The sequence below is a fragment of the Anopheles arabiensis genome, chromosome 2, assembly GCF_016920715.1.
Source record: "Anopheles arabiensis isolate DONGOLA chromosome 2, AaraD3, whole genome shotgun sequence".
Taxonomy (NCBI): Eukaryota; Metazoa; Arthropoda; class Insecta; order Diptera; family Culicidae; genus Anopheles; species Anopheles arabiensis.
The window spans coordinates 103,561,068-103,588,556 of record NC_053517.1 but is presented as its reverse complement, the minus strand read 5'-3'; the positions used below and the strand labels follow the sequence as shown (position 1 = coordinate 103,588,556).

Genomic DNA, 27,489 nt, shown 5'->3' with positions numbered 1-27,489 from the left:
TTCAAACCACCAACAAGCGACGAGTGCTCGCTCTCTTTTCCTCAGTCCTCTGTCCGTGTCCGTACAAACAACGTATACACAATAGTGCTTAATTAAAATTTTAAACCCCTCCCAATGACCGGTAGGACACAGCCAACGTTGAGGCAGCGTGGTCCTGCTGTGGTCGCTTGTGTTGGTAGTGTCAATCGTCATCCTTACTGTACCCCCCACTTCCTTCTCTTCACATCATCAAACCCTTCGGAATGTACCGTGAGCACGCGGAAATGTGTTTCATCTCGACTGGTGTCAGCAGCGGTGGCGGTGTTGGTGTTGGTGATCGGTTGGTGTTTGCGTTGGCCGTGGGCAAATAAATTCGAATTGACTGACCTGTTCCCTGTCCGATATATTTCCTCCTCAAATTTTCCCCTATACATCTCCAAACACACCTTACCCATCAGCAGAATGATTGTGTTGCACTTTGTCGCGCTGCCGCGTGCTCACCGCCGCAAAACAGACACACGCTGGCAGAGTGCGACCGTTGCGTACCGTTGCACCGTGCCTGTGCAGCTAGGTTTTAATCGATTTAATTTCCCGCACCTATTTTATTCATCGCGCGGTGGCCGGTGCTTGATGAATTGAAATTGGAAACAATCAAAATTTAATGAGCACTCGTCTGGTTTGGTGCTGCTCTGTCGGCTTGAGCTGGGATGCTGCCGAGAGTGGATTGGAAGATTGAACGTGCTGCAGCTGCATCGAAAACTAATGCATCGGCAAGCGGTTTGTGTGGCGCGCGTACAACACATCGTTCGTCAGTTCGGTGTAGTGTTATTGCAGTATCACACGCTATCGATTTACTGGTGTGTGATGTGTGACGGAGCTTTTCGGTGAATTGAGTTATTAAAAGAACGTTAAATACCCCGCAGATTAACCCAGACCCATGCGCACACACAGAAAGGGAAAACGATTGTGTGAATCTCTCGGCCCGCTGGTTCAGCGGACCGAGTCTGAGCCTGATCAATATTGACAACAATCAATGGGCTCGATAAACTTTGGCAGATTGTCATGCCCTGCGCGTAGGTAGAGCGGTGTGATTGGATGCAGGCAATGCCATCAACAGCTCTGATACTGTCAAAGCGTATTGCAATAGTGACGGGATGCAGTGGGTGTAATGGTTGGTTAACCAGTTAATTGTTATTGATACGGTTTAAATTATGTACCATTATCGTTATGCGCACAGTAAATTGATGTAGTTGGTCGAATTGGATTATAGGCAAACCTACGAGCAATGAAACGATTAGTGCATATTTATTGCAACAACACCCGACAGATTTGTCATAACGTAGTCTTTTTTAATGAGTGTTATGAAGCATTTTGTAATGGCAGTAATATGGCTCTCGATTGTTTGTGGTTTATGTGAAGTTGTAAAAAAAACTCCGTTTTATATTAATTATTGGCCAGGCGTTTTATGGTTACATTTCCAGGGTATGATAATGTCGGCGAGATAAATAAAACTTTTAATTAAATAAATGAAGATTAATCTGCGGTGTGTTTTTAATGGACAGAACGTTTGTTCTGTTTTTTTTTTTTAATTTTCTGACTAAATAATGTGTTGAATTTACTGCTTGTTTCGATACCATCACCTCCCTGTAACGGCGGTTGCACTGAAAAAATCATCGTAAGTAAGAATGCATAAATTGCAGCCATTTAGGCGCAATCGACATTTATCAGATATTGGGGTCCTTCACGATTCTAGTTAGTTTTTTGTATGGAGTTTGACAGTTGGAGACTAAAATCATGTAAACACTCCATAAAAAACCACACAAAAAACCAGTCTGCAATTTTCAGTCTAGATTATTCTAGCCACAAAGCTAGAATGAGATTCGAGTACCTGCTCGAAAACACGGGTTTGTTTATTTTTATCCCAAGGTGCATTAAAGAGATCAGGTGATGCAATATAGAATCAAAGTGTATGTAGTCCAGGTGGTCTCATAGCATTTTTTATAACCAATTTTGAGCATCACTTTTTAACAGAACGAGTGAAAACTTTTGCTCAAACGAGCTTTCTGGAGGCTTGACGAATACTCAAAACACTCTTAAAATCTTCATTCATAAGCAGAAGCGGTAAAAATTAGCCTTCTAAACTCATACACCTTGGGATAAGCCCACCTGTATATTATACTCATCTATATTATAGATAGCTGCTCGAAAACTGCTTTACAATGCAAACAGCTGACAGGCAGAAATTTCAACCTGCGAACTTAAAACGGAAAGGGCCCCATTGATTGTAAAAGCAACAGACTTACATTGATTCGAATGATGTTAGAGTATTGAGAGAGTAGTTGAAGTGTTACAAAATCCAGTATGTTTTAATGAATTGATTATCAAAATGGTAACTAGAGTATCATCGAAACTAGACGTTATATAGTAAACATCACACTGTATACCTTCAGGCGCTCAGGAAGCCTGATGGAGCGTAGCCAAATTAACAATAGTTTCTCTTTCCCCCAAGTGATTGTATTCTTTCATCAATTATCTAGCTCTTCACTGTTTAAAACCAATTATCCAAATTGCATACATTCAGGAGCTCTGCAACAGCCAACATAGGGATACATACAATTAAGCCATTTGTTGAAAATTGCATCCACTCAGTGGAGAGTTCATACCGCTTCTTTTCTTCACAGTGTTCTCTGTTATTGCCTGTGTGGTCATTTTCAATTTCACTACACTCTCCCACACCTCTAAGGTGTGCCAGAGCTGCCAAAAAGTTATCGGTCACTAACCCCCACCACTCTACTACGTACTGACGGCGTATGGTGATTTGGGACGAGGTTTTGCAAAACACAACCCATTAATCACGTCACCACGTAGTGCAACATAAATAACGAGACAAACACCACGCTTCTGTGTATGCATGTGGGTGTGTGTGTGTTGCAGCATGTGGTTCACTTCCCTGCTGTGGCGAAGACTTTTCCCTTGATGGATGACAAGCCACGGCACCTTTCTATTGTGTCGGATATGCACAGTTGTCTGCACTGGAGCCGGACTGCATCTTGGTCCCTGGTGTGTTTCTCCCTTTTGCAAGCGCTTTGGAGGGATGAAGTTTTGATCAAATGATTTGCAGAAAAGTTAAATTAACGATCGGGAGTCACCAGCGCACGTCATTAATCTTTCATCTTGTGGGAGTTTTAGTGCATTTCGACAAGAAAGGGATATACTGGATACGGGAGCTACTAACAACAGCGGATGAAAACAGAAAGAAACGATTTGAATATCAATGTCTGCATCGTCTGCCGGTTAAATCAGCTGCCTTTTAAAGCATCAACCGGAACATAAGTGATATGAAGTTTGCCTGCTCAGTATTAAAGCATACGCCCGTAACTCCATTTGAAGCCATTGTCTTAGTAAAGTAACGACTTAACCAAACGATTCATTTGTGTTTGTTAATTACAAAGCCTAACCGAACCGCTCGTTTGTTGTGCCCATTGATGAAGATCCTTTGCTACGCCTCACGCCCATTATTCCTGCAAATCTCAACAAACGGTCGCTCGGTGTGACGGTAGGCAGGCTGCATAGAAACACAGCACCACCGTAAATGCAAATTTAATACCGCCTGCAGTACCGCACGCTGCTGAGGTTTCGAGAAGGGACAAGATTCGGCTAAACAGCTTTATCGCCCTAATACTTTGGTGGTGGTGGTGCTCTTGGTGGAGATGAGCTCGGGGAGCACACATCCACGTTGCATACTTCGCTTCCGACACTGACCGCCACCGGCAAATGGCCCCGTTTTATGCCTCATCTGGTGAAGAAGCAATGGCATCGTACTGTCGGCTCCTTTTTTTTGTATTTGTGGCCCGGCAGGCATTCTCGTTCGATTTTCTTATCTTTACGAATATAGGGGTTTTCTAGCCCTTGGGGGAGGGCTGGTTCGTTTTTCGCTTGTCCCGAAAGGGATCACACTGTGCAAGGGGAGTGTGATCCGTATTTTCTTTGTTCGGCCAGCCAACCGCACATGCCGCTGGACCGTACGACCGAACGCACGTTGCATTCATATCTTTTTATTGCACTGTAAAATTTTACCACCACCCGGAGTTGACCCCTGCTCCAGACTTCGTTCGTCCGCAAAAACCTGACGTTGGGTATGTGTTTCTACGACGGATCGTATCATGTGCAAGGGCATTTGTCCATCAGCCTCGGGTCATCGGGCCCGTTCAAGGGGGTTGAAGGGTTTTGGTTGGTTATTTTCCCCTTTGAAACGTCACGATGACGGTGGTCTCTTTTTTCTTGTGCAGACGGTCATCAAGCGAAAGGGTGTAACATCCTTTGGTGGATGATTTTTGGTAACGGTTATGGGTTATGTCCCAAGGGAACATCGGCAGCACAGAGGACAACACTATTACTGCAACGAACGAGGTGCAGTTTGTGCGCTTTACAACGCATTTTGAGGGGGGGTCTCAATTTTTATAACGCCTGCACCGAGCTGATCATCTTACCTTTTTTGCCTTTTTTTCTATCCAACACAACAATGCACAGACTACATGCAAGTGTATATTGCTCTCAATTGTGGTTAAAAATTTATGTATCTTATCGAGCAACCGATGTGTGTTACGGTAACAAAGACAAAACTGTTGTGTGTTAAAATTTGCCCAGTGCCCTGTCCAAGCTGTTGTTGTGGACAATCGTAAGTTTTTATCACCACCTTCAGTTTAGAAAGCTTTATAGAGTTTCGTTAACTAGCGGGTTTGATCATTCTCTTGGCAACACCAACGCAAGGGCTTTGTTGTAGCTGCACCGGATCAGTTACTCAGTCGTCTGACGTCTATTGCCCAGCTTCTTGACACATAGCAATATGTTTCGGTTGCCTGCCGGTACGGAACATACCACACTCAACTGTCAAGACAGGCGGAAAGTACTTTGCATTTCATTGGATTACGCTGTTGCTACGTTGGTAGCAATTCGGAGCAAGTGCTCGCTTCGGGCCGATGCCGAGCGCACGCGTTACGCTCATATGCGGTGAAGTAGCGATTTACATTCCACGCTTGAGTGCGTCTCGGAGTGCAGGCCAGCTGCTCGGAGTGCAATCGATTACGGTGCAAAGTGCAAAGAAATGGAAAGATAAGCGAGAGCCCCTGCCATTTAAAGAGATGCACAGAGTTAATAGAATTTCCCATGCAAATACCATTACCATTTAAAGCTGCCTCAATGTTTATCTATTGTCGACCACCACCGCCGGCCCTAAATGGGGCGATGAAAATCATGAAAATTGTCCCTCCGAGCTTCGAGAGTATTGTCGAGATAGATGAACACAATTTCAACGTACGCTGCACAAAATCTACAATGTCCAGTGCTATTCGCTACCGGTGACAGACCGGCACTGGGAGTGCATTCCGATGCCAGTGCACACATGCCTGCTACAAGCAGTGTCTTCGTCTCACTGCACAGACAAATCCACACAGATGCGTTAAAATTCTGACGATGATTCGATTTGATTGCCGGCATGGAAGACACCGACAAACTCCCGGCATATGTTTAAAGAGAACCCGGGCCAGGCTTATTTGCGTACAACATTGTGCTCTTCTTTCTTGACAAAATCTCCATGCCACAGTCGGACACGTGCAATTCTGGACGGGCGGGCAGAGTGTTGCAATGTCCTGCCGCCGGAATGCAGCAGAGGATGGATCGAAATTGAAACCACTGAAGCTGATTGAAAGTGATCGTTCGGGCACGGAACAGAACGATGACTCCCCGACTCCGAGCTGCCGTAAAGCTTGAATTGCAGTCAAAACCGGCACTCGTCCGGAAGATGCTTGGAATGCCTGGGAACCGGGGCAGGTCCTACAATGGGACAAAAAGAAGGTTACCGTTGTTTGCTTCCCTGCACCGTTCACGTCGATGTTGCAGCCATGCAGTGCTCTATGCCCCATCAGCAAATCAGAGGAAGCTGGAAGCATCCGTGCAAACAATGAAGATATTGAAGACGACGCGGCAACGCCTTTGCGTCACCCCTTGCGCAACCTCTGGTGCTGGCCAGAGGTCAGCGGTAGCATTTCACATTTACCATTTACGATCCACAATGGTTGACGTCCATCGCACGACATGCGTTTGAGACCCGGTCGTACCGGGATCTAAAATTCAATTGCTAGTCTTTTGTTCACTGACTCGCCACTCGTGCGACGAGTCCGATAAGGATTGTTTGTCTGTGAGTGTATTTTTTTTTTATGTATGTGCTTGTCTTGTATTCGCTCTTGGAGCTATTTTCTTCCTTCAAGATAGCGCATAGCTGGAAGAGATAAACTGGAATTGAACTTCCTTCTCCCCATTCTGCGGTACGAATCCGGAAGGACGTCATTTGACGTTGGTACGTGTGTGCGTCGGAGCCACGGACGGACGACATTAACCTCATCGTCATGCTGTCGTTCGTTTCGAAGGGCTTTGCACGGCCGGTCGTGGCTCCAGACACAGTCCAACAGTCCGCATGCCCGTTCCGGAGTCGCTACTAATGTGCCATGTCCGGTTTCCGCTTCCTGCAACAGCTGGAGCCACCGTGTCTTGTGTGGATGTTGCGTATGTGCCAGTGACAACCGCATTCGGAATGAATTTATTGGTTGTTCGTGGACTATGGCTGTGGACTTCTGTGGCGGTGGGTTGGGCCAGGGTATCAATGCGAGAAAGAGAGAACGAGGAACGGTCTTGTCTGGACTGTTTATGAATTCAGGTGACATCTTTTATCCAGAATCTCTCACAGATGTGTAGGTATGTGTGCGTTTGCACACGGAGATAAAAGGACGACGGGTGCAAACACGGACATGGGAATAAACTGAATTAAACATTCATTCTGCTGCAGCTATCATCGGGGCACGCCTTCTAAGAAAATACTACAACAAATCTTAGCTACCAGTACGGGAAGCTACCAGAGCGGTAGTAATTATAAATACATTTTCTACGTCTTCGAAGCGAAAGATTAATGGACGGGCAAGATCTTCGAGCAAATGTAGAGGGAAGTACAAAACTGTTAAATGGTACAATGGTAATTTAACTCTTCCTTAAGGTTTCTTGCCAACTTCCGTTTGCTGAGCGCTCTTTACTCTGGCCTAAATACCCTGCATACGTCGTGCTGATTGCATACCTGTAGGCGCATTAGTCTTTTTGCGTTTGCTATGGCTCTAATAGCAGGCAATGAATGGTTCACGCCAAATAACAACAACAAGGCTCATAACTGCTCTTACCTTTTAACACCTTTCAAACAACATTTCCATACGTCATTCCGCCTGATGTTGATGGGTAGATTTCTTTTACAACCCTCCCTCCGATGCTCCAAATGGCAGCGAGCAAATTCAATCAGGAAGCAATCATTTGCTACCCAACAATGATGCTGATGGGTGATAACCGGTTTCTCTAAAACGAACCGATGCTTTCCCACTGCCTGATCACTGCTGTTGATGATGCTCCTGCACGCTTACCTTCACCTGGCTCGTAAAACATTCAACAACCGTAAACGCTTTCTCGCTTTCCATGCTCGGTTGCAGTGGTAGCATCTACCTCCAGTCTGAACCCGGCAAAGGAATATGATATGGTTTTCATATCTTTTCTTCTAACATGCTCCCTGCCTTGCTGTGGGAGGATTTGAAAGTCGTCTGAAATACCTAACCCAAGCCAAGGTGTAGATCCAAGAGGTAAGGTTGTTTTGTTTTGGCTCTCGTAAAGATGTAGCTTGGGGGAGTTTTTTTTCTCCCTACCCGCCTGGTGGAAAGGTGGAGCTTGAATGGATTGAATTTTGAAGTTGACGTAGCGACTGCTGCTGCTGCTGCTGCTTCTGCTCAAGCAATGAACGGTTTGGCTCCGGATGCACGAATCATGCTTTTACACCTCCCAACGATTGAGGACGTAAAAAAGGAAGTCCTCTTCCTGCTCGTGCCACTGGCAGAAAGAAGATGCTCCATAAAAGGCAAATTAAACCATTTCATCGAGCGTATCGTGCGCTGGAGCAGGTTGCGAGCATAGGAATTGAACGAGAACTGCTCACACTTTCATGCTTAACGCGTCCTTAACACCCGACCGGCGTCGAGACATTCGATATGGGAACATCTTTTGCACGGCGTCGTGCGTCGTGGCAGGGAAAGGAAAACAGCAGCCCAGCCCCAGCAAACATAACAATAATTTTCAAACTATAAATTTTATAAAACATTAAACGATGATTATATTCACTTTACGGAGGGTTGTTTCGTCTTTGTAGCGCACACCGGTGTCGGTTTGGACAAAAAAGCACGCTTAACAAGCCAATACGGTGCATGAGTGCGATGGCGGTGAATGGTTTCCCGTTCGGAATGAAGCGATAACTGAACGTTAAGGGTCATCCTTTAGCCGGGGAAGCATTCTAAGCCACCGATGATGGGCCGGTTTTATTGCAGATTTGCAACAATGATGGGAAGCATTTTTGGCCCAGAAGCTATTAAAGGATGGGTTACGGTGCGGATGGTTTAAAGGATTTTTAAGCATTTTCGTTTTCTCACATTACACAGCCATCATTTGATGTCGTAAAGCAAGGCTTGGGTTGAGTGTGAGATTAATTTGAGCATAAAGACGTCCCGTGAAAAGGCCGGGACTGTCGCGCGTTGATGGCGGCAAAACTTTCACCAACATTATTTTCCTATTTGACAACGTGAGCATCAAAGTGTGCTTAAAATCTGGTAGCAAAGGATGAGGCGGCAAGCCCCTGGACACATCGTCTTCCACCGCCCTTGGTGCACGGTTTACGACTTTTAGTTTTTAAGACGGCGACTAGTGCCGGAGAAGCGTCTGCGTCTGACCTGTCTTGTGTCTCATCCTTGCGGTTTTGGGACGAATGTTCACAAACGTCTGACGGTGGTGAAGCAAAAGTTTCTTCCAGCCCCCAAACCGTAAGAACCGTCTTCGCTCCGATCTAACTAAAACGAACCACTACCGCTCGTTATCACCGTCATTAAAACCATCATCGGTATCTTCCGTGTATGAACACACACACACATACACACACACGTGCTGCATCCAGCCGGATAGACACACACACACATACACTCCACTCCACAGTGTACGGCTATAATTTAGTTTTCGCGAGATCCGAGGCTTTCCATCCTTTTTCCCTCCGTGCTGCTTTCATTCCGTTGCACCGTTTTTTTGTGAGAAAGCGTGTCTTGATTAAATTATGCACGAGCCTTCACGAGGGTTGGGCCTTCTTTCCTGGGGTTGCAATATCCTTGAGCCATGCCTTTCAAGAATAACCAATAAAGCACGTGCGCTCGCGCTCCCGGAAGCCTTCCGGGGTCAAGATGTTTGGTACGTTTGACTTGGCGCGGCTGCTGAAGCTGCATCAGCAGAAAGCCGACAAAGACAGTGCAGTGCCGTGCCAGTGCCTGTGAGCAATATATCGCAACCGTTAGGCAGGACAGACGCGTGCTGCGTGATATTGGATTGCAGGCGAAGGGAGAGCGGACCACATTTGTACTTTGCAGCGAACTGCAATAACAACTGGAGACGACAATGGAGTTTAGAGTGCACATGTTTCCGTATGGAAGGGGAGGAAAAACAGCGATTCGAAGCACAAAATGACTTGACACCGACAGTTTGCGGCAGCTCACTAGCAGTGCGCTCGGCAAGGGAATGAAAACTCATAAACTGACATCTCTGCGTGTGTATGTGTGTGTGTGTGTGAGTGCATTAAGTTTCATCGTCCTAGCATTGCCGTACCAGTGAGGCCCAATCGGTGGAACACGCAGCCACACGGTTACCACTGCGTGTGAGAACGGCTGCAAATTCCAAGGAAATGTGATGCGATCTCTGTGATGCCATGGGAGCATGGGAAATGACACAGTCAGAAGATGATTTAAGAGGACACACTTACGCTTTTCCACGGCACAATGGCAAGAAGCACATAAAAAAAAACGGAAAAGAAGACGAAAAGACCTCCACCTCAGTGCACGGAAGCGTACAGGAAAGTGTCCCACACTTTCGCGATGAATTCGCTTCGGATCGGTGCTTTTAGTTGCCTTGGCGACGGGCGACAAGTCAGCAGCAGCAGCATCCTGCACGGGGCGGAGATACTCATCCGTTACTGTGTGGTTTATGACAGCGTGCGGCAACAACAATGATGATAATGATAATGACGGCGTTGGCAAGGACCATCGCCCAAGAACTAACGGTTTCCCGGAACACGAGCAAACACCAAGCACTGGCATCGGTAGCGACAGTTTGCCGACTCCACGAGACCTTCCTGCCCGGTGGCACACGGGAAGGAAAAGCAAATGTAACGTACATATTTTATGTTTATTAAATGTGAATAAATGACACAAAGGCGAAAAATTAACATTGTTTGTCGCGCGTTGTGGGCGTGTAGGTGTTGCTTGCCGGCAGTGCCGTGTGGCCCTCGCTGAATGTTGAATTACCAACACAACCAGGGGTCGTAGTACGGTATGAATCATGTCGTTCGGGTGTTGGTGGCAATAGTCGCGGAAAGTATCTTTACTGTTGCGTGTTGGGACAAAAAGCACACATAGACAGGGGCGAGAATAATTTCACACTTTCACTTGGTTTCGCTTCGTTGAGACATACATGAGGCATACATTTAGGCGCTTTTTTGTACTCTCCTGGAAGGTGGACAGTGTGTGCAGTGAAAATTATCACCATCCAGTATGGTTTCTTTTTTTTGCGGGTGCTTTTCCGAGCCTCAAATTTGGAGCCCTGCGTTTGTCACCCATTTTGACAGCAGTTATGGACGTGGATGGACCTGGGCACGCACACAGGATGGAAGGGGCGAACGAACGGTTGTGCGAATCACAGAAACATCGTTCATAAATGTTCCGAGCGGATGTGGCCAGCAGTGACAAGTGCGGGGAGTGGTATGGTGTGGATGTTAGTGGCGCATTTCATTATGCTAACCCCATTGTTCCCGGCCGGTATGCTCACTAATCTTTTTGTGCCAAGTACAAAGACCGGGTGGCCGTAAACGGCCGAGCGAACGAAAATCAAGACAAAAGATCGCCCCGTCACAAGGGAGTTGAGAGTGTGAAGCCTATTGAAGCCGCAAGCAGACAAAGTCGACCAAGCAAAAAAGGCATCATAAAACGTCCACATAGTGGTGTTACAAAATGGTGCCGAAATAATGTCTCGGGAAACGGGAACCACCGTAGCTGTTCTTTAATGTTTTATGTGATAGCATTAGATAAAAATGGTTTAGTGCGGTGTAACATCATTTCACAAAGCCGGCAGTAGCAGAGGGGCTCTACGAACTCTATGCTCTATTGAAATGGTCGCTGTGTTTGTGTGCATTGTGAGTGGCACAAATGGAGCCGCTGCACATGTGTTTTACTCGCACTGGTTTCGTAGCAAAACCGCGCAAACTCTTACTGCTCCGGGCAATGCGACGGCACACAGGGGGAATGTAACTATTTTCCCTCCGGAGAGAGTCGTAGAGAGTACCGATGGTGAGTGTTGAAATTATGCAGCAAAAGCATTGAGCAATGAGCCAGAGTCTTATCGTAAGCGTTTAGCACACGGGTAGGGAAAGTTCGTATTATGTGGGCAAGTAATTTGAACAGCGCATTTTGCCTCTTGCTAATGAATGAATCGGTTGCCGAAAGTTTCGGTTTTCAATCCAGGATAGGAAATTAAGAAAATCGTAAATGTAATCAAATAGTCTAGCGACAATAAGTTGAGAGTATTAAAAAAGGAAAAAAAATATAAATCTTACTATTTTGCATTGTTGGTTGCATACTTTTAGGCTGGTTAGTTTCTTTGAATCCAAAAAAGGTATGCAATCTGCACGAAAAACGCCTAAATGTTATTTAAATTCAACAACAAAAAATCCCTTAATACATCGCATCAGCTTAAGATACAAAAAAAAGAGTGTTGGTTTTACTTTTCATATTTCGTAATAAAACTTACCATATTTTTTGGCGTCTCCCATCTCGCGAAGTAGTCTGTAAAATTAATCTTCCTCACCGAAGGACGCTGTGAAAAGAAAACGCAAAACAAAATACACACAAAAGTTAATCATTGAAATTGTTTCCTATTGCCTGTCTGCAGCACTGGAGACGAAGTAACGGAGAGCAATCGATCTAGCACAGCAGCCTACACGATAGGAAGATAAATAAGCCGAAAAATTGAAGTGCCTATTTTTTACCATTTTACAAATCTTTTCAATCACCGTCAATTGATCTTGATTGCCGCGCCTACCCATACACACACATACAATACGAGCTTTGCAACAACGAAGAAGAAGAAGAAAAGAAACACAAACCTTGAAGCCTCCCTATAAAGCGCCCGTCACCGAAATTGGATAATAAATTGGCGACCGTTCCAAGAAGCTATTTGTGCGGGGGAGAGTAAAAAAACACGAAGCAAACACCAACCAACAGCATGCCATTTCTTCCACTTGGCGAGCATGGCGAGCGCGCGCTAATGCCAGGGAAAAGCGGGAGTCACGCACACATCAACGTGGTCTTGCCACGGCACATACCGTCGCATACCGTGCCACGGGCGTAAAGTGATCACTAATTCATGAAATGATAATATACTTACAGACACATTATACAGATTCGCCATTTAATAGGATTAAAAGCGATGCCTGCGGCTTGTGGAGTGTTTCCGGGGTGACAACGGGGAGTACTGGGGCCGTAGCGTTTCATGGCCATACCTGCACTGGATAGGGTGGGGAGGGCGAGTGAAATCATGTACGATGGATGGCGGTTGCTTTCTTAGTGACAGAAACGTGCTGTACTAGATTTCGGGACGCATTCATCATTCCGGACACACACACACCTAGGCACAAGCACACATGCTAAGAGCTTATCCCTCACGTGGGAGATTTATGATTTATTTAGGAGATTAATGAGAGAAGATTGCGCCGTTCCAGTGCGTTTCCGGAGCAACGGGGCAAACGGGAAGGTGCAAATGTTGGTGCGAAATCAGTTCAACGAGCGCAGGGAGCGAAAAGTTTTACACACGGGCGGGCGATGTGAGCTATTTAGCCTTCATCAAAAATAAACCCACACACTCACACACATCACCACCACCCACGTAGTACTTATCGTAGTACACGTGTTTTTGGGTGTGTCTGTGAGTGTCTGTGATTTGTGGGAAACTTTTTTGCAAGGTGCAGTTTTTTGTTTCCCCTTATGTCTATTGCCGGGTTGAACTCCGCGGAAACTCTTGCATGGAGTAACTTTTCAACAGCCATTTGGTTGATTGCGATTTCGTTTCGAAGGAGCGTTGAGGTTCGTTTGTCGTAAAGTATGCCGTTGTGGTTTTTGTTGCGGTTTGTTTCATTCTACCGCTTGCGCAGCGATGGGCAAATTGTTTACCATGCTAAATAATTACTCTTAGCCATGCATGAACAGCTCCCGCTTGGCGGAAAAAGATAAGAGAAAACCGCTGGCATTACGCTAGACTTGCTTCTTTTTGTTGTTTACACGCAAGATTACAGAGCAAGAAAAATGCGCAATGCGTGCCCCATGGACCGCTTTCGGTCTCAAAAGTGAAGAATTAATGCTTAATCCTTTACTGTTAATCTCGCTTGATTGGAAGCCGTCTTGCCGGAGCGTTGTACATCACGGTGGAAGGCATTCGGAATTCTTACCTTCAATCCGCCCCTTCGTCTAAACGGGAGGCGGCATTATATTGCGGTTTCCATTCACGTACTTCACGCCGAATAGCTGACAAACGGTTCGTTTTCGTCGATCGGTCCGATACGGCTCGAAAGTGGAAAGGCTGCACAAGATGATATCGTAATCGTGACCCGAAATAAACTTTACTTGCCCACCCCACTTCAAGGTTGTTGGAGCAGTAGTGGGCGAAGGATTCGTAATGGGGAATAGGGCAGGCAAGGTGGAATGAGAATATGTTTTTAATCCTTTGAAAGTTTAAATATGCTGCAAACTTTTTCCATTTTCAATTCCCATTCTTTCTCGCTCCCTCGTACATGTCCGCCTTCCGTTGAGGAATTTGCTCACACACTCGGGTGCGATTCCACGAGGATACACAATCAACCCAAATCGTTGGGTGCTGCTACACACGCCCGAAACCGAGGGAAGGGATACTGGGAAGTTTTTCATCCCAAAAGAATGTTCTAATCAATAGATTTCATCAGTTTCAATTTGTGTGTACGGATGGGTTTTGAGGGGGGGTGGGGGGCTTTCGAATTGGTCGATGAAGTTTTTCGGGAAATGGATCTGGCACAGGGGCGAAGCGGGATGTTTGCTTGTTCCGGTTTGTTTGTACGCCGGATGCTTGCGTTCTTGTGCGTTGCGAGAGCGCGTGCTGGCTGGTTACCAAATCATTTTCGAGGGAAATGTTTGTGGTACCCTTGTGGAGGGTACATTAAGAGTTGGGTGCGAAGAGAGAGAGAGAGAAAGAAAGAGAGAGAAAGCGAACTAAAACCGGATGATAATATCATCCCTGACAAGGATCATTAATAATGGGTTCACTCATCGGGATGAGGAATTCCGGATAGACTTTTCGATTGACACGTGATGGAAAGAACGAAAGCCTTAGGAATGATTTGGATTAAACTGGATTAAACTGGAATTTATACTGATTTAAAACAATGTTTCTTGGATAAATAATTTGATAAAAGCATCAAATAAGCAAATCAAATATAAAAAAGAGCAAAAATGGTTCCAAATTGTTACATCGATGTTTTCCTCATCAATATAAACATAAATTTTATGCGATCAGTGAGTTTCATTTGAGCACATTAGCCATTGATAGTAGTGTTGTGTGTCCTGCCAACACATAATTTACATCCCAACTGCATGGTTAGTTATCTTGTTGTTATAGTTATGCCATTCATATGGTTATTACCGCGATATTAAAGCAAACTCAAATTTCAAAACTGTCACTTCCACACCCGCTTTGCTGCATTGCGCCTGAATGGTAGTTTCAACGTGCTACAATTGCAGCACATCCAGGCGTACAACGGACGGTCATCATCAGTCGAATGTCATCAATAGTATTATTACTATCGCGTTTGACCCAGGGAGAGGCTTTTAAAGCCAGCGAGTCAATCGGCTCAGCCAAACCTTCCTAGCATACATTGTGTGCTCTAACGCGGGCTAGCTGATGCGATTTTGCCATATCGCGATACGCGATAGCCACACTCTACCACTGGACAGCGATTACGCAAGTGATGTACGCGAGCGATCGGAGGTAGTAACGCATACTGCACGGTCGAAACTGTCCGAGATAGTGCAACACGGATAATGAACGGATAATGGTTGCAATTTCGTACCGTGGTGCACATTTTGCGCCCAAATGCGAACACTACCAGTGGAAAGAGACGGAAGATAGTTCCGTCATTTTGTAGCGTGAATTATGATGCACAGTGCTTTGCGCAATTTGTGCATGATTAGAGAGTTGGTCGTGATTAGACGTGCACCTCGGAAGTGTGCCCATCGGTACGCTATCGGATGCCACATTTTACGCTACCCTGGGTGACACGTGCTATCTATTCCTGTCAGGCAATGGGCTGTGTGCGCTCTTTTTTTCACGGCACACATAAAACGGAACAGCAAAAAGGGAAAGATGCGGTTGAGTGGAGGTGGTGAAAAAGTTTGTCTGTAAATTTTAGCAGCCAAAAGCAACCAAAAACACTTCTGTTCTGGGAGCGTTTGCTTCCAGACGGGAAAAACAGACGTCCCGCTAGGTTAAACCATCTAGTGGAGCGGGAGAGCCGAGAAGGTCGACAGGAGGCGCATATCGTTGCCGGCGAAAAACCACCTGCCCGAGGTCCGGGTGTTGTGTGCAAACTGCTGGAAACTTTGTCATGCATAAACTTAATTGTTTGTTAATTTTCATAAAATTTTCATTAAATTAAGGCAATCGCTGGAGCATGAGAGGATGTTGTTGCCACGAGACAGCCAAACACCGAGTGAGCAGGCTTCGGTTTGTGCAAGGACGTATGGGGAGAGACGAGCACGAGCAATGCTAACTGGTATTTTTGGCCACTTTCAAGCGTACCATATGGAGCGACTGGGCTAAAGCGTTTCCCCGGATATGCTGAAACGTTCCAGGTACCGGTTGTGGTCGGCTTGGGAAGGTAAAAGATTTGCTTCAAGATTAAAAGAGATTTGAGAGTTGAGAATGCATATGGCTGGACGTTGGTAATGAACGGGCTGGATTGTTGCCTTAGCTATTATTGCTTGGCTTTACATAAGAACAACAGCAGACGGCCCAAATTAATCTGGCTGGCTAATTAAATGAAGTGCCGCTTCGATAATATGCAAATATTCGCCACTATTTGAACTTTTTTCCGCATGAGCCATGGGAAACAAAGTTTTGATTTTTGCAACCATGGTTCGGTTTATCGTGGTAAGCCCAGGCAAGAATTTTAATAATATGCAGATAAACGTGAAAAGAGTGAAACTTTTCAGACGTTTTATGGTTACATTCGAAATGGACAAAGGATATTCGTGTGAATACTCTGTTTTACATATCTCTAAAAACAAAAAAGGAAAATTAGTAACGTAGATTGCATACCTTCCAGGCGATATGTTCAAAGGCAAACGCCTGCAAGGTATGCACTCTTTATCACAACTCCTCTGAATGTCACAAAATACTCTGCACTATTGGTAGTTATTCGTTTAAAATCACGAAACAAGCGTTCAAATTGCCAAAATATATTCCAGTAACTGTAACTGTCTTGTGATAATGCTAACGATTGCACAAGAAAGCATGCCCATCTGCTTCCAACACAATGCGGACAAACGATCATTCATCGCTTTCTCTTGAAGCAAAAGATGATTCCAATACCTGTGTACAATAATCCCTTTCCTACACAAAACTGTACGCTTTAACCTCTTCCTACGAGTATGCACAGTATTAATGCTGATATGGCACATAGCAGGAAGAAAGAGACTCTTCGTTGCTCTCATGTGACTCACGTCACTCACAGGTACCGGGTGTGTGTGCAGCTTCGAGCTGTACCGAGCAGTTAGTCGAAGCAAGTTCACGACAGCCATGAACTCGAACTTTAACTGATCCCGCCATGTCTACTTATTCCTTAAGCAAAAGCGGGATACAAAATACTGTGTAAGAAAGGTTTAAGACGGCACGGAAAGCAAAAACCTCAGCTCCCAAAGGTGTGCTTAATTTTGAGTGAAAAATCTTGGCCGCCAGGAGCAGCTAGTAACGAACGGCAGGCTCGTTCCTTGTCGTCTTTGGGTTGTGTGCCGCTGTACCCATAGGTTACGGTACGTTTTTTGACCTCCTGTCCAACCCTCGTTTCGAAGCAAAAGGGGGAAAAAGTACGAACAGTTGCTGGGCATTGTGCCTACGTGTTCACTTGTGCTGCTGAGGGCAGGTTTTTGAAGTGCTGTTTCATCTTGTCCTACACACTGCACAACAACCGTTCCAACCGTTACTGTCCTACAGGATGTGTGTGTGTGTGTGTGTGTGTGTGACCGAATCACGATGGTCATGCGTCTCCTGGGACCGATAGCCCACGGCTGTTTGTGGGCCCATGTGGGTGTGAGTGTGTGCGCACCAACGGGGGACCCATTTCTTGTAGGAGTTGTTCTTTCCCTTTATTTATTTACACCTTTCACTCACTTATTTGGTCGTGCACCGTTCGCTGGCATTTGACAGCCCACCGCAGCACCTCGTATCGTTCCGCAGGGAGATTGACAAAAGGGAGCAGTCAGCCGTACGGTGCTTACCGTGGGAGCGATGGGGGTGTTTTGTACACACAAGCGAACCCAGCTCGGATGAGTTTTTGAGCGACAGGTTTCAGCCGGTCGGGGCGAATGCGTGATTCAAATAGCCCGAAGGTACCTTGAGGCGCACACCGTACGGCCCTACATCTTCAAGCGTTTTTTTCTGCTGTTGTTGCGTTGCAGAGTGTTTTATCGTCGCTGGTCGGGCTCCGTCACCGAACGTCAAATCGTTGGGTTGGTGTGCTCAGGCTCCCACCTCCAACCCCTGGGGAGGGTTAGATGAACTGACGACGCACTGAACACGGACAAAACGATAAAGACAAGCTCTCGGTGACGCTGCCTGTCAGCACTTTTTCGCTTTCCGTTTGTTTATTTGTTCGGGAGATCAGTAAATAGCTGCCGGTGGTGGTGGTTGGTGGTGGCCAGTATGATGGTTGCTAGTGCCCTCTTCAACCTGGCTAATGGTTCCGGTATGGTGCGCGGTGGTGGAACGATGGTAGTTGTGTTTGAAGTTGTTGTACCAATCAATGGTGTGGAGCGAGTGGCGTTTATTCGCTAGAATGGGCGGTTTTCCTTTTCCTTTGAGTTTTTCGCCGTGAAAGCAGTTTCAGCTTAAAAGTGAAACAGATTTTTTTGTGTGTGTATGTTTTGGGGAAGGAAAGATACGCTCCAAATTTTACAAATATTCTTTATTGAGCATTGCGACGCAAGAAAAGAAAAGTGTTTCGTGGGAAACGTTTAATTCATTCATGGTCGTCCCAAATAGACGACCGTATAATGAAGTGATTTGCTTCTCTTACAACTGAGGAGGACTCTATTTTAATCTGATTGGCTGTATCAGTAACTAGGTAACTAGCTTCAGCAGAAATAAGTGCCTGTTGCTGTAATCCTCTTAAATGCGTACGTTTGAAATGTGGGACACCAAGGAATACAAGGTGTGTCTTTACTTCGGCACAAAATTCATTTTAAACCATTTTAAATGGCAAGAACAAAACCAAAAAACATATTTCTGTCCGCTCTTCTTGCTGCAGAGCGGGCACAACGTTCAGGAAAGACTGAAATCCAGCACCAAGGTAGTTGTTTGAAGAGAAAACATCACCTGTTGACATGAATTCGTTTCGAAATTGGGGCGAGATTTTGGACAACCGTACCGGTAAGCTGGCCTAACTCAAACCCACAAAAAAATGTGCCAACAGCACTCGCAGCTACCGTTTCACAGCAGCCGAAACATCGCTAAACGGTCGACGACAGTCACAAATACTTCGTGCATTTGCATTAATCACACCGACACGTACCTCGGGATGCTCGGGCACCACCTGGAATGCCGTTCTGTTCTGTTCCATCGCCAACGTCGTCCGTACCTGAAGAGCTGACTATTTGCCACCATACTGTGTGTGTGAGTGAGCCATTTGCAGAAGGCTCAGCTTCCCACCCGACTACGTCACAAATGAACGGTCCAATGTTATGAGTGTGTTCGTCTGTTTTTTTTCATCGCCCCTCTTCTACTTTCGTTTTGTATCGCTCGCTGCGGAGCTTGCTCGCGTTAATCCTGGACGCAATTCTGCGTGCCTAACACCGCTACTGAGGCCATATATTTCATTGCACACACACACCTACGGAGCCGCTGGTGATCCGCGCTAACTGCTTCACTCGTTGGGGTTGGGAAGGAAATGGTTGTACGGTACAGGAATGGCAGGAAAAGTCGAGCGAACTGTGAGTCGAGCAGTGGAACTGGGTCCACAAAACCCCCGGTACCGGCTTAGTGTGTGGCAGCTAACTCAGTCGGAAAACAGCACATCCATCACGACACGCAGTGTGTGTGTGTATGAGTGTGCCGTGTTTTGTAGAAAGTTCCACCGCGGTGCCGTCCGGTGCCCATTGTCGGACCAAACGCAGGTGGTAGTATTTAGCCAGTTTGGTTTGACGCTCGCTGTGCGGCACAGTTCCGCGTGCAATTAAGTGGGTAAGCGATTGGGAATTGCTTCTGGGTGGGGTGGATGAAGGTGGATTTTTCTTCGCCAGTTGGCATAACACTTTTGATCGATCGGTTGTTGGTGCTTGGTCTGATTTAATAGGCGCTTGAAGTGGAATTTAGACAACCGGAAGAATGGGTATGAACATTCGAAAAAGTACGTTTGAAATGTCTATTATCGTAAATGTTTTTGAATGGGTTATATTATAGTACACCATTTTATTTGAATGTCTAACAACTTGAAAATTGAGTAGAATTTTGAAGAGAAATGTGCTCAACTAAAGATTGTATGTAGTATTGCATAGATTTAGGCGTTTCGCTTCAAACCAAAAAGCAAAGGCCCAAAACTGTTCGACGGTGGTTTATCAAATGATTAAACGAAATATCGGCTTTGTTTTTTTATTATTTCACGATACATAAGTTAAATATCATCGCTAAACTTAAGTTGAGCAAATGTATTTCTCAGCTGCTAATGTCATTAATTTAATTTTGTTTTCACACTTTGCTGAAAATTTCGTACCACACTTCAACACTTGGTTGCCGCAAACCTGTTTTGCATTATTCAATCTAAATCCAAGCCTCATTGAGTGTTGGATTGAATCCATCGGCAATACAGAATCGCATCAAAACCCACATGGGAGGGGAGATAAAACAGCTGCCCTAAGAAATTATTATCACATGAAATTTTTATTACTCTCCCACCACTACCACGTAACCACGGCGAAGTTGCGAATGAAAAATTGCTTCCCGGAAGGAAGCTCGTTTCGGCACGGAACCAGTTTCGGTAGGGGGGAGCAACCATTATTTAACCAAACTCACACCGGCAGCAGAAAAGCTCCTCGCGCATCCTTGGCGCAAGTACCGAGCACGTCGTAAAAAAAAACAAACAGTGTGCCGTAAAAATATTACCTTAACCTTTCGAGCCGGGTTCGCCACTTAACACGTGGCCTGGCAGTGACTTCCGACCGCGCCGGTATAAAGAAAAAACAGTACGGGAAAATATACTCCACCGTCAGCCAGCCAGCAAAGTACCCCGGGTTCCGCGGAAGAAGATGCGGTGTAGGCTTTTCCGTACTGATTACAATTATTTTTCCCTCCGGTACACACACACACCCCAACGTGTGGTTGTTGTGGTGCTTTAAAAAAGCAGCCAGCAGCTATCGTTGGCGAGGCTCAAAGTTACCGTCATAATTGTGACCTGTATTTTTTAACACCCTACCAAAAAGGGGAGAAAGAGAGCCGCGACACCCCTCCATCGATGGTTCTTTTCTCTTTAACGGTACACGCATTATCTTATCTGGCAATGGGCGAGGGAGTTAAGCAGCGCTGGAGAAAAGAGTTTCCCTGCCATTCGCCACCGTCGGTAAGAAGTCGGTAAAGTGCCTTCAGATGGGGGAAGGTACATGATCATGAAAATTCATTGCACTTGCGAGTTGTACGCTGAGCCGGTGGTCGGTTAGGCAGTCGTTAGCTTTATGGGCGCACGGAATGGTGACGACATCAAGGGAACCATCAAAACAGCGGAAAAAGCACCACCAACACAAACGCTTTCATGTTGTGTCTCAGTCTCAGAACAAAAGCGGAACACAACAGCCAAGAAAAAAAAGAACCACAGTCCGGTGGGGAAAATTAAAGGTTAACGTTGGAACAATTTGTTTTCTCGCTTGGTTTTTACCGCGGCCACAGCAAACAGATTGCGGGGAGAGTTTTTCGGGGGTGTTTCAACAGCAAACCGGACGGATTGCGAGTCCATTTGTCGGGTGTCGGTGACGGTTTGGTGCTGACCTCTGCCCTCAAATAGATAGCAGTCCCGCGATCCGGCGGTTGGCAATTGCTTCGGATTATTGTTTGGCGCTAGAAACTGGGGTTTTGAAAGGCAATAAAGAATCGTGCTTTTGGTTGTTGTTTTGGTTTACATCCATCTTGTGCCTGTGAAAGCGCCTGGGTGAAGTTTTTATTGAGAAGGATCTGTTCCTCTTTTCTCTTTCACTGTGTTTTATTATGGTTTGTGTTTCTGGACAAAAAAAAAACTCCATGCTTTTATTCGGGATAAAATCTAAAGGAAAATTGCACTTTTTCCCACCGTTTCCAGCGCTGTTATCAGCGTCGTCACCGCTAGCAACGGTCGTTTGAGTGCGTACGGTATGATTAATATTTTTATTTTCATCCCTATAATGGAGGCTGCCAGGAAATGAGCATAATTCGCTGTCGGAAGTGAAGATAATTCGTACCGAGGCGCAGACCACTACGCACAGCGTACGATACATAGCGCCGAGTTTGCTGTTTGAATTAAGGATCAAGGAGTTTTTTTTCTTCTTTGGTTTGTTTGGCACCGGTTTTATTATCATTTTCCCACGTGAAAGTGGAGCTTAATCTACCGTAAGTGGTGATTTGCTGGTTTGGTTTTATGGGATTTGTTTTTTGCTTCTACGGTACACTGAGTGAGGGTGGAGAGGCTGTTTGCTAGTGATTTGTTTAAATTTACTTTACGATTTGTAGTACTTTTGAATTATTTTATATTTCCGCCCAAAGTCGAGCAATGAGGCTTGCTTTGGGGTGTGTTATGAGTTATTGTTTTCCAGGGGAGTGTACTTAGAAAAGTCAAACGATTTGTATCGCGAACGGCAAAGGCAAAGAAAAATTCAAAATGATATGTGTGTTGGGCGCAAAAACCAACCTGATTTCATCAATATAAGGTCATCTCTTACTTAATATAAAAGATTTAACAAATTTTTCAAATTCTGTCTTGTGCATTTTTATTTAAAGATGATGAAAAGAGACTTTTAGTTCGATTCTTTAAAAGCAATCGTTACAGGAAGCGTGAATACGTAACACCAACTTTATTGCTTTCCCTTTTCACTCCATCATTTACTCTCCAAATCGCAGCGTCTATTTCTTTTCGGCAGTTCATTTTTACCCTTCGTGAACAAAAAAAAAACCCAAACCGTAGTAGTAAAAACAAAGAAAATCTGTTTTTCCCGTGAACTGTTCGCTTCAGCTCTTTTAGCTATCATCTTTTTGTCAGCTCCACAACCACTTCCTGCACCGCACAGACACACACAGCAGCAGCAGCAGCTCGTTTCACCAGATTACGTTGATTGTATCCGATCTTTTACCGTGCGCTCTTCAATACGGAATAAATGCTTCGGCTAAAAGCGGAGGCAAGGAAGTGGCAGAAAAGTGGTCCATTTTTCCCAACAGTAAACACGATACCGACCTAAATCTAACCGCAAGGAGGATAGTCGTAAAATGAACATTCACATACACACACAAAGAGAGAGAGTCACATAGAATACTGGTGAAATGAAAACAAAAGATCAAGCAGGCAGACGACCACAAGAGTAGAAAAAGAAGAAAAACCAAACACACACACACCTCCCCCTGTCTGTGTGCTAAACGAGATTTGAAATCCATCCCCCTTGCGGGTATAGGCGCCATCTTGGGCGTGTGCGCGCGCGTTTTTTTTGCACTCGCATTGATTGTGGGGCGCGCGATGAGTCGGAATCCAAATTTTCCCGTTTCGGTTTCGTTGTGGGCGAAAACAATGGGACGGTGTGGAGCGAACGGGAAACAAGCTTCCGGGAAGGGAGTGCCACAAAAAAAAAAAACAAAAAAAGATACCACCCATTCCCACCAGCGGAAATAGGAAGTTGGAAAACCGCTGGTACGGTTTCCTGCACAGAGCACAGTAACTGTGCTTATCCTTTGAAAAGGCGCTTGGAGACGATGTTTTTATGTGCCTGGGAGGGTTTTCCTTCTTCTTCTTCTACTGGCCCGATACTGTGTCCCGATCAGGGCCGGGAAAATGGGACGAGAAACAAAAGGCTCCGTCGTTACGGCCGACTGAGGATGAACGCTTGTCATCGGAAATCGTAGGCAATGTAATAAACCAATCTGGCAGCAAACGTCGTACGACGAGCGTGGGCAAGCAAGGAATGGCCGGTCGGTGAGGCGAGATTCACTCGAAATTGTGAACCCGTCACCCGCGGGAGTAGAATGTCCGATGGTCATAAATCTGGAGAGGAAAGGAACAAAAAACCTATTCCGCGCGATTTTTCCGGCAAAGATGAGGAGAAGACACACCCATTCCAGGTTTCAACTGTTAACACATTGAACCTGAGCTCTTCTTTCCATTTCGGGACGTTCTAGTCCGTACTTCAGGAGCTTACTTCAGCCATGAGATCGTTTCCCGCAGTTCGTCGCTTTTCAGTCATTGGAAAATGAACTGGCGAAGAAACCGGGGGATAAGATTGACAGTTGGACGATTGTTTCACGTCATTTCATTCCCAGCTGGAGATGGACGCTCGACGCCACGGACGCCTTCGAAGCAGAGCCCAAAGCAGGAGGTCATACGTCCAAGGGGCAAGGGAAAACGCCCCCACCAGCGTAAGCCAGCGGGATGTAATGATGAACCGACACCGGGTGACCGGAAATCGATCTAGCGTCGTGGCGTCGGTCGTGTCGTTTTTTGTGTGTGTGTGTTTGTCCACTTTTTTGTTGTGACCACCACACTTCGCTTCACTTTTGATGGGCTCATTGTGGCGAGCAGGAAAGCATTTGGAAGATGTCACCGACAGATCCGACAGCGGGCAATTTTGGGTTTTGGTGGCGCGATGAAATTTACCGTTGTTCGGTGACTCCATGGAGCAAGGGAACTAGGTTATTTTGTGCAGTCGGCACAAGTGAAGCGCAAAACTAATCCAACACATCACAAAACGCTCTGCCCGGCCGGGTGGATGGGTTGGGTGTTTCAATTTACGGTACATTTATCATGCATTACGTGCGGGGCGGGCGGTGCGATATCGCTGTGCATCACATTTCCATGCCGGTGGTGGTGCTGTGAACGGGCACAGAAGGCATTCGTCATTTCCTGCTTGTGGGGAGATGTTTTTTTCCCTCTGAAAAGCGAATATTGCTTTCCATTTTGCAAGTAGTTTTCTTTAAATTGAAAATGGTGGAGCTTTTTCTGCCCTGTTTACTTGTTCTGAATCGTACAAACCACAAAACCGCTGCCTTTCAAGTTGAAGCAGGAGCATCAAGCATTCTCGTGAAAACGCTGCACAAAAAAAAAAAACAGTAAAACTATAACAAAAAACGATTTCATCCTTGCTTACGTTCGTTTTCTGTCGCTTCTTCCTCCTCCATCGTATCACACCATCTCGCGAAGGGTGCCAGTTTCTTTTGGGCTTTAGAATTTAGTCGCCCGGAAAGATGACAAGTGACGTCGTTACACATTGCCCATCGTTTACCAATTTCGCTCGCCTTATCCGCACCCGTAGCCGTGGCTCGTAAAGCAGCTACAGCATGCACAAGCAAAATAAGAAGCAGCTCAACACGAGCGTCTTACCATGGCAAGCGTGGCAATGCGAGAAAAAGGTTTGCGACACGTTCCGTACGTCCCGAGCCCGCCGCAACATCCGCCGGCGGGGCGAACGGGACGAAGATGAATGTTGAATTTTCTTTCTGCTGGCAAGTGGATCAGCAGCTAACTATAAAGGCAGGCAGGCATGGTAAACGGCCCGGTACGATGCTCATGATTTGGTTTCCTGCCCCTAACCAGCCCTCCGTCCGTCGTGCGTTGACGCCCATTTTCCGAACGGCGTTACTCTTATGCAAGTCACCAACCCAGGGCAAGGGTGTGTAGGGCATGATGGAGGACGACATACTGCTTCGTTGCTTTTGCTAGAGGAATGTGTGTTTAGATTAGCTTTAATACCATTCGTGTGTGTGTGTGTGTGTGTGTTTGTGTGTGTGTGGAACGCTACTGTGTTGAATGGATCATGCCTTTTACGTCACGTGTTTGGAGGATTGGTTTTTTTCCTCTTCTCTGTACTCGAAAGCGCACTGAAGAAAACGTTCCATTTTATTTTTATTTTATTATTCAAGCTTTTGCCGACGTCCCGCCGACAGAAGCACATACAGCAATTTGTTTGCGCCCACGTGTGTGGGAGTGTGCGTGTGTGAGGGAGTTTTCTTTGCGACATAAATTCCCGGAAAACTGCAGGGATCCCTTGAGCCTCCACCGTCGGGATGCAGGAACGGCAGGAGAGCAGTATCATTAGAGTCGGTGCGCGCCAAAGACAAATGAGGACCTTAGGTAGCCAAAACAAAGAATGCAAACAACTGTACGGTGCCGTCGGGTTGGGATGACACGTCGCTCTGCTGAAAGCATGACGGAGGATGCTGTTTTACAGTGCCGCACAGCAGGGCACGGATGGCAATTCTTTTACTAGGCAGCACGCAAAAACGAGACAAATGGAATTTGATGTAAACCTTTTCTTTTGGGGCAGCAATATAATAGGACGCACACTGACACCTGGGTAGAAGTGTCCATTTACAAAATAGGTTGTCGGGTGTGGGTTTCGAAGGTGGAAAATCCGAGCTAGGCTTAACTATTAATAACACTGTGGGCGAAATTCCAATGCGATCCTTCATCAGATGTCTCTTAGAAGCATTCACATTGAGGATGCTCTTTTGAAGTGCTTCTTAAGGCACTACAATTACAGTACGCATAGAATTATGTCCACAAAACGTCACCAAACGAGTCTTTTTATGTCGTCTTTCAGAAAGGGCAATGACATTCAATCGATATTTTTCCCCTTTTTTCCATACGCTTCAGGCAGTGCGCGCTTCATAAGTCGGCAAAGCATCTTCCAAAGCATCTTCCACTGGCACCAGACATACACACACACAGACACACTGGACGCCCACCGACATCCGGACAAGAAACTGGAAGGGAAATTAAATAAATGTCTCTGCTTGGCTTGACACAAGAACTCATCCGCTTCGTGTTGGAAGTTCTCCCGTTATTCCCGTTCGTACGGACATCTTGCAGTAGGTTTACCCCCCCCCCCTCTCTCTCTCTCTCTCTCTCTCTCTCTCTCTATCTCTCTCCGTACTATAAACTACCCGAGCGATGGTGTCCAGGTCCATGACATCCATTCCTTCCAAGCGGTTCATGGGTTGAATTCCGCACGAAATCACCCAGCTCGTGGGTAGAGTTTCCCCAGCCATTTTACGCTTTCGAGCACATTTGGTGCCCGCAACAACACCATCCCACCCTCCCCGGGACGGATGGTGCCGACAGGAGAAGGAAATTTTTGCTTGCACTTTACACACCAGCAGCCAGCACACACTGCTACTGCACTCGTGTCGCAAATCAATTCTCATTTTATGCATCGTCAAAACGGCAATTTGTCGTCAGCTTGCCGCGATGGACGGCAGCGGACCTTTTGGCAGACGGAGGAAGCGGTTTGCAAAGTTGGTACTTGCATCCGGCGAGCGCAGACATCTTCCACCTCGGGCGATCGGTGAATGAAGAAAAAGTGACGCTCGAGCGTGTTTGTCTTTCTGTCAAAGTCACTTTCCGCTTCGGATGGTTCTGGTCATTACGCAAAAATGGGGGTGAGGTATAGCGGGATCTAAGGGGTTTAAGATGATCGAAGCAGGACCAGCAATACGCTCTACAAGTTCGTGAAGCAGATGCGGTTGGTAAAGTTTCTTCTAGTGGTTCAATATGCAGCGGAAGTTCTTTACTTGCCTGAAACCACACACTAACACACTGCGGGGGAAGTAGTTGAGTTGAGCATTTTGTTTGAGTAAATGGTTGGATCTTCTAGAATGTTTGAGAGATGGAGAGGTATAAAACGAAGAAGAGGTTCAATATATTTTATTACGTACATTAGAATTCATTTTTTACTCGCACTAGATTAAAAGATGAACAAAATAAGTATAGAATATTTGCATTTTGAGTAAATAAGTATAAAAAATAGACACATTGACTCAGGCTGGAGTTAAAGATGATAAAGAGAGCAATAAAACTTGATGCTTTCCATCTTCTTGTCTATCTTTCAGCCACGA

The 27,489-nt window shown here is 45.8% G+C and overlaps 1 long non-coding RNA gene across 1 annotated transcript in view; it reads right to left on the bottom strand.

Annotated features, from left to right (window-relative positions):
- The window catches only part of LOC120896866, a 130,120-nt gene that overhangs the window by 22,232 nt on the left and 80,399 nt on the right, over positions 1 to 27,489 (bottom strand). Inside the window, exon 5 of the long non-coding RNA XR_005738470.1 lies at positions 11,893 to 11,958. This is a non-coding gene — a long non-coding RNA (uncharacterized LOC120896866). The remainder of the gene's footprint in view (positions 1 to 11,892; positions 11,959 to 27,489) is intronic.